Source organism: Terrapene carolina, unplaced genomic scaffold, assembly GCF_002925995.2.
Source record: "Terrapene carolina triunguis isolate 2854851 unplaced genomic scaffold, T_m_triunguis-2.0 Scaffold68, whole genome shotgun sequence".
NCBI lineage: Eukaryota > Metazoa > Chordata > Testudines > Emydidae > Terrapene > Terrapene triunguis.
In genome coordinates, this window is record NW_020664419.1 from 1,320,682 (window position 1) to 1,328,313 (window position 7,632).

The 7,632-nt window shown below is 52.5% G+C and overlaps 1 pseudogene; it reads left to right on the forward strand.

Moving 5' to 3' along the window:
* Positions 1-7,329, forward strand: part of LOC113406114 — a 114,074-nt pseudogene extending 106,745 nt beyond the window's left edge.
* Positions 7,330-7,632: the final 303 nt, after the last annotated feature.

Consider the following 7,632-nt stretch of genomic DNA (forward strand, 5'->3'; position numbering starts at 1 on the left):
GCAGGAGGGGTGTAGCAGGGGGTTGGGGGCTCAGGGAAGGGGTTGGTGTGCAGGAGGGGGTGCGGAGAGCGGGAGGGAGCTCAGGGCAGGGGGTTGGGGTGCAGGAGGGGTTTGGGGTGTGGGCTCCAACCTGACGCCGCTTACCTGGAGCGGCTCTGGAGTGGCAGCGGTGCGCAGCGGGGCTAAGGCAGGCTCCCTGTCTGCCCTGGCCCCGCACCGCTCCCGGAAGTGGCCAGCATGTCCGGCAGTGGCTCCTGGGGGTGGGGTGGGACAGGCGGCTCCGCCGTGCGCTGCCCTCGCCTGTGGGTACCACCCCTGAAGCTCCCATTGGCTGCGGTTCCCTGTTCCTGGCCAATGGGAGCTGCGGGGGGCAGTGCCTGCAGGCGAGGGCAGCGCTTGGAGCCCTCCGCCCCTTCTGCCCCCAGGGGCCACAGGGATGTGGTGCCGGCCGCTTCCGGGAGCGGTGCGGGGCCAGGGCAGTCAGGGAGCCTGCCTTAGCCCCACTGCGCCACTGCAATCCGTGGGCCGGATCCAAAGCCCTGACGGGCCGGATCCGACCTGCGGGCCGTAGTTTGTCCACCCCTGATCTAGATGCCTACCTGGAGGCACCCAAGTGTGAACAGTTTGGCCTAATTGCAGTGACCAGAAGGGGTAGATTTAATGGAAAAACCCTAGTAGGCAAAGAATGGGGAGGGCCCAATGATTTGGCCCAGTCTAGGCCTTGGAGAATGGGAGAAAAGAACAGTTAATCTGTCCTTAAATGTGTGCACCATTTCTTGCTGCTTCATTCTTCCCTCCGTTTCATTCCTCCCTTCTTGTCTCCTCTTCTAGCCTTTTAATATTTTCTTTTCTTCTTTTTCTCTCCTTTTTATTGTTTTCCCCCATCCTCCCATTTTTCCCCTCTCTTCTTTCCAAGGTGCTACACGTCCGGCTTGACTTTCTGATCTCCCCATCCACCCACAGATGCGCCTACTGGGTCTCCCCAACTCCTCCCTCATGGTCTTTCACCACCCCACCCCACTCTCTGGGTCCCAGCCCCCCACACCTTGTGGGTCTTGAAGCCTCTTCAGCACCACTGGGTTGCTTAGACCCTTCGTTCTTTCACCCTCCTCCAGCTCTCTCAATTCACACTGTATCTCTGGGCCTCCTTACTGTCTCTCCCAATCCGTCATATAGACAAAGACAACAGCATCTCTATACCTTCTGCACTGGCCTCAGGGGTGGGGAGTTGTGAAGCGGGCCTGGAAAGGAGGAGGAAGAGGAAGAAGAGGAGCTGCCCATCCCTAGTCATGCGGTGCTCCTCAAGCCCTGTGTTCACAGCACTGGGCAAGGGGCCTCGGCAGCGCACATTGACCCAGCCACCTCAGCTGAGTAGGAGTGAGGCACACTAAATCTTACCTCACAAAAGCCTGCGGAGATACCTCAGCCCCAACCCAGCTAGCTAACCTAGCACATTAATAAACTTGCCTGTTCGCCTTCATATCTGTTTGCTAATCTGCAGTGCCCCCTGTTGTTCTCGTCCTGCTCCCTCACTTCCCCAGCTCTGCCAGTTCACCTCAGTCACAATCCACAGTTCCCCTGCTACTCCACAACACTCTGCCAGTTCATCTCAGCCCTGACTTGCAACACTTGCAGCCATTCCAGCCCCGGCCCTCTCAAGCAGCCACAGCCAATCCTGCCAGACTCCGAGGTGGTCTATAAACAGACCCCGGGGACTAGGATGAAACATCAAAACAACTCCTGTCCATCTGTTACTTTGGATCAGATGTAAACTCAAGTCCAGCAGCTATGATCTAAAGACACCTGTCCATAGTGCTGACCCACTGCACTGTGGGCCTCCCCATCGCTACACCTGCTTGTTTTTTAAAGTATGTCTCTAGGTAGAGCCAGCAGGAAAAATGGGCTAAGTCCTTCTAAATCAGAAACAGCACTTCTCCTTGATATGTGTCTGAGTACTGTCAGTTTTCCTAGCTTATAAGGGAAGAATAAAAGGCAGAGAATATGGCTCTGCAAGGGGAGGCTGGATCTAGTTTTTATTCTGAAACAAAATTGAGACGTGGGAGATCCAGATATGGACCCCCTCACCACAGTATCTGAGCATCACTGAAACCAGATCTCCTGAGTCTCAGTCCAGTAGCTTCATCACAAGACTTCCCTTCCTCTCTTTCAATCTTAGTAATCCATTCATGCTAGGAATGAATTGTGTTGTGCGCAGACATATGGTGTGACTGGGATCAGACTTTAGAATCAGTATGACGATGCAGAACTATTTGGCTGACTCACCCTGACAACCCACATGTCTGGTCTCACTAGCTACACAGGAATATAAGGGATTCAGCATCTTCCCTGGTGCAAAAGAGAACTAGAGGGAAGAGAGGGAGATTCTGCAGGGAAAACCCTTAATTACCCTGTTACATGAAACACTGTAGACAGCTGCAATCCACAGGGCCCTGGGCTGGAACCCAGAGTAGAGGGTGGACCCCCGTTCCCCCCCCGCCAATTCCCTATTTGATACAAGAGGAGGTGACCTGGACTGTGGGTCCCACCAGAGGGAAAGGTCCCTGGCCTGTCCCCTGACCCACTAGGTGGGTCAGCAGAGACTGCGGGGATTGTTCTCCTTCCTTTCCCCATGGCGGCCAGTGATGAGGTTAGCTGAGTGAATGGCAGGTTTGAGCCACTAGAAAAAGTGGCCAAACTGAGGGCTGCCATGTGTGACAGGTTGGATCACAGAAACCCCCCTGGGAGCTGCCACCTAATGTGCAAAGACTACCCCTGCTCCTGTTTTCCCTGCCAGCTCAGGACTCCAGCACCCTGTCTTGCTGAGTCAGACACTCCTGTCTGGCTCCAACACAGACCAAGGGTCTGAATCACTTGTCCCAAAGCTGCAAGTTTACCCAAAAACAGCTCACAGGAGTGTGCTTGTCTTTAGCACTCAGATGCCCAACTCCCAATGGGGTCTAAACCCAGATAAATCCGTTTTGCCCTACATAAAGCTTATGCAGGGCAAACTCATAAGTTGTTCGCCCTCTATAACACAGATAGAGAGATATGCACAGTTGTTTGCTCCCCCAGGTATTAATACATACTCTGAGTAAATTACTAAATAAAAAGTGATTTTATTAAATACAGACAGTAGGATTTAAGTGGTTCCAAGTAGTAACAGACAGAACAAAGTAAGTCACCAAGTAAAGTAAAATAAAATGCGCAAATCTATGTCTAATCAAACTAAATACAGATAAGTTCCTCACCAGTTCCAGAATGCTCCCTTTTACAGGCTAATCTCCCTTTAGCCTGGGTCCAGCAATCTCTCACAACCCCTGTAGTTACTGTCTTTTGTTTCAGTTTCCTTCAGGTATCCTGGGGGGGTGGAGAGGCTCCTTCTTTAGCCAGCTGAAGACCAAATGGAGGGGTCTCCCCCAGGGTTAAATAGACTCTCTCTTGTGGGAGGAGACCCCCCTCCTCCCTCCTATGCAAAGTCCAGCTCCAAGATGGAGTTCTGGAGTCACCTGGGCAAGTCACATGTCCCTGCATGACTCAGTCTTTACAGGCTGAAGCCATTGTCCACATGGTATCTTGCATGTCTCCAGGAAGACTTCTTATGTGGATTGGAGCATTCCAAGCTGCATTGTTCCCCAAGTGTTTCCTGATCAGGTACTTAACTTGGCGAATTCCTTCCTAAAGAAGCTGACCAAATGCCTCCCAAAGCTTACTTAGAAACCAAGCAAGCATACAGCCCATATTCTTAACCTCAAGTAGAAAATGATATATATATGTACAGATAGGATGAATAGATATAGTAGACCATAACCTTTACGGAGATATGTTACATGGCACAGGCAGCACAAAACATATTTCAGTTATATCATACATACATTTATAAACACCCCCCCATAAAGCCTTATGGGGTACGCTGTCACACCGTGAATCTCTGAGGCGAGCAAATCCGCCAATAAGCGCAGAACCCACCAAGGCAGAGGAGGAACTTTGTCACAACTGGTGTTAGGAGTGGGATTTGGTGTGCACAGCACGGCGGAAGAAGGAGGGTGTTATTAAAAATAGGAAGAGGGGGTTTTTTGGTTTGTTTTTTTCCCCTCACCACAATGGATGACGTAGTGCGGGCACTGATACAAGCCACGGCTGCCCAGCAGGAGGCTACCCGTCTCCAGGCAGCTGCCCAACAGGAGGCAGGGCGGCTGCAGCAGGAGACCAATTGCCTGTTGATGGACCAGGCCGCTCAAGACCGTGCTGTGTTGCAGGAACTGGTAAACCAGGTGAAGGCCCTGACAGAGCTGAACCACAGCAATGATGAGATTCGGATCATACAGGCCAGCAATTGTCTGCAGAAAATGACGTGGGAGGATGATGTAGAGGCATACCTCCTGGCCTTTGAGAGGACAGCCCTACAGGAGGCTTGGCCTCGAGATCAGTGGTCTTGCATCCTCGCTCCATTCCTGTGTGGGGAGGCCTAGAAGGCCTACTATGATCTGCCTGAAGAGGCTGCGGCAGACTACCCCCAGCTGAAAGTAGAGATCCTGGCCAGATCTGGGGTAACGACTGCAGTGCGGGCCCAGCGATATCATGAGTGGAGGTACCAGGAAGACAAAACCCCACACTCCCAATTATATGACCTCATCCATCTTGCACGAAAGTGGTTACGAACTGAGTCCCGGAGTCCGGAAGAGATATTAGAGGTTCTGGTCATCGACCAATACATGAGGGGACTACCGCCAGACCTTCGCGCCTAGGTACGCCAGAACGAACCCTCCACCTGCGACGAGGTTGTCGCACTGGTAGAGAGGCGAAGGACGGCAAGGGAACTGACCCGACCACTTAAGGAAGAGGCACCCTGGGTTAAACTAGCAGCACCAAGCCCCAGAGCTCAGGCGACTGGGCCCCCAGGAGGGCCCAGGTGGAAAAAGAGAGAGGCTGAAGGCCCATCGGAGGCCACAAAGAGTCGGAGCACTGAGGGGGAAGAGGATCGTGATGTTAGACTGCCCAAACCGAGAGACCGGGGAACGCCTAGGGCCCCATACAGATGTTACTCCTGCGGGGAGTGGGGACACTTAGCTGCACAGTGTCCCAATGCCGAGGAGCCTATGCAGTGTAACCTGGGGAACTGGGCAGACCCATGCTCCCTAATCCACCTTGTGGGGGTCTCACTAACCCCACGTATGTACACCAGACCAGTAAAACTAAGTGGGGCAGAGACCACGGCACTGGTTGATTCGGGGAGTGCTATCACGCTTATCTCAGGGAAGCTTGTGAAGTGTAGTCAGCTGCTGCAGGCAAAGCGCACAGGGGTGACCTGCATCCATGGGACAGTTAGTTACTACCCCACCATCCCAGTAAAAATTGAAATCCAGGGGAACACCACTGAGGTAGCAGCAGGTGTAGTCCCTAAACTCCCATACCCGGTGCTCATAGGGGGAGACTTCCCAGGATTTGGAGACTTACTCCCAGTAGGGGGATTGGAGACAGGGGGAAACCTTGAAGCTAGTGAGGCATTCACAGTAGACTGTCAATCCCCAATCTTCTCTGAAATATCCCCAGATTTGGTCTCCATTCCCAGGCAGGGTAGAAAGACGAAAAGGGAAAGAAGGGCAGCTAAGGCCTTGGGGACCCGGATCCTGTCTCAGGGACAGAGGGTCGTCCTTGTGGGCAGGTGGACCAGGGTAGCTGGAAAGGAGGCTGCCCCGGAGGAGGAAACGCCTGAGCCTGACCCCCACCCTAATGTCTCTGAACCAGGAGAGGCAACAGAGACTGGCCCCCTAGAGCTCGGGCAGATTAGCCCCGGAAGAAAAATTTTTGGACGGGACCAAGCTGAAGACCCAAGGTATGACAACATTAGGAAGAAGGTGACAGAAATAGATGGGGTCCCCATGGAAGGGAAAACCCAGGGACCAGGACCCTACTTCATAATGAAGAAGGATCTCTTGTACCGGGTTGCACCAGTACAGGGGCAGAAGGCACAGCAGCTTCTAGTACCTCAAAAACACCAGAACGCTGTATTAAGCCTTGCCAATAATCATCTTTTTGGGGAGGATTTGGGGGTAGAAAAGACCCTGGCACGGGTCCTACAACAGTTCTTCTGGCCCGGAGTACATGAAGTGCAGAGGTACTGTGCCTCCTGCCCAGAGTGTCAGCTGCACAGTCCCCGTCCTCACTTGAGGGCACCTTTTGTACCCCTTCCCATCATAGAGGTCCCCTTCGAGTGAATAGCCATGGACCTAGTGGGACCCCTGGAGAAGATGGCCTGGGGCCACCAATATATACTTGTCATTCTGGACTATGCTACTCACTACCCAGAAGCTACACGGCCTCTAAAACGATAGCCAAAGAGCTGGTGGGGATCTTTGCCTGAGTGGGGCTACCAAAGGAGATATTAGCAGACCAAGGAACCCCATTTATGTCGAAGCTAATGAAGGACCTCTGTACTCTTCTCCATATACATACCCTGAGAACTTCAGTCTATCATCCGGGCTGGTAGAAAGGTTTAACCGAACCCTCAAGGCTATGATAAGGAAGGTGGTAAGTCGGTACGGGAAGGATTGGGACACCCTACTACCTTACCTTATGTTTGCCATCCGGGAGGTACCTCAGGCCTCAACTGGATTTTCCCCCTTTGAATTATTATACGGGCGCCACCCCTATGGCATACTAGATATCGCCAAAGAGATCTGGGAAGAGGAACCCAATGAGGGGAGAAGTATAACTGAACATGTATTGCAGATGTGAGATCAGATCGCCCGGGTCACCCCTATTGTATGGGAACATTTGGAAAAGGCGCAGGAGGCCCAGTGAACCCATTACAATCGCCAGGCAAAAGTCCGACAATTCCAACCAGGGGATCGGGTGCTGGTGCTGGTACCCAGGGCAGAAAGCAAGCTTCTGGCCCAATGGCAGGGGCCCTTTCAGGTGGTTGAACCCATGGGGGAAGTAACCTACAAGGTGCGGGAGCCAAGATGCCGGAAACAAGAACAGATTTATCACATTAACCTCTTAAAGCCTTGGCACCAGCGAGAGGCACGTGTGGTGGCCCAGGAGACCCTGATCCAGGGAAATAACCTACATGAGCAGATCAGGATATCCCCTGATCTGACACCGAACCAGAAGAAGGAGGTAACTGAGATGATCAACCAGTACCAGGACGGGTTTTCAATCAAATCAGGCTGGACCACCGAAGCGTATCACCACATTATCATAGACCCTGGAGCAAAGGTAACTTTAAGGCCCTACCGGGTCCCAGCGGCAAAAAGGGACGAGATCAAGGCAGAGGTAAAAAGGATGTTGGAGCTGGGAGTCATCGAAGAGTTCCACAGTCAGTGGTGAAGCCCGATTGTGTTGGTGCCCAAACCCAATGGAACCACTAGGTTTTGTAATGACTTTTGCCGGCTGAACGAGATATCCAAATTCAATGCATACCCCATATCGATGAGTTAGTTGACAACCTGGGCAATGCCCGATTTTTGACCACCCTTGATTTAACAAAGGGATACTGGAAGATTCCCCTTGCCAAAGATGCAAAAGAAAAGATGGCATTCTCTACACCAGAGGGTCTGTTTCAATATACTGTTCTTCCTTTTGGACTGCATGGGGCACCTGCCACCTTCCAGCGTCTTATGGACAAGCGCC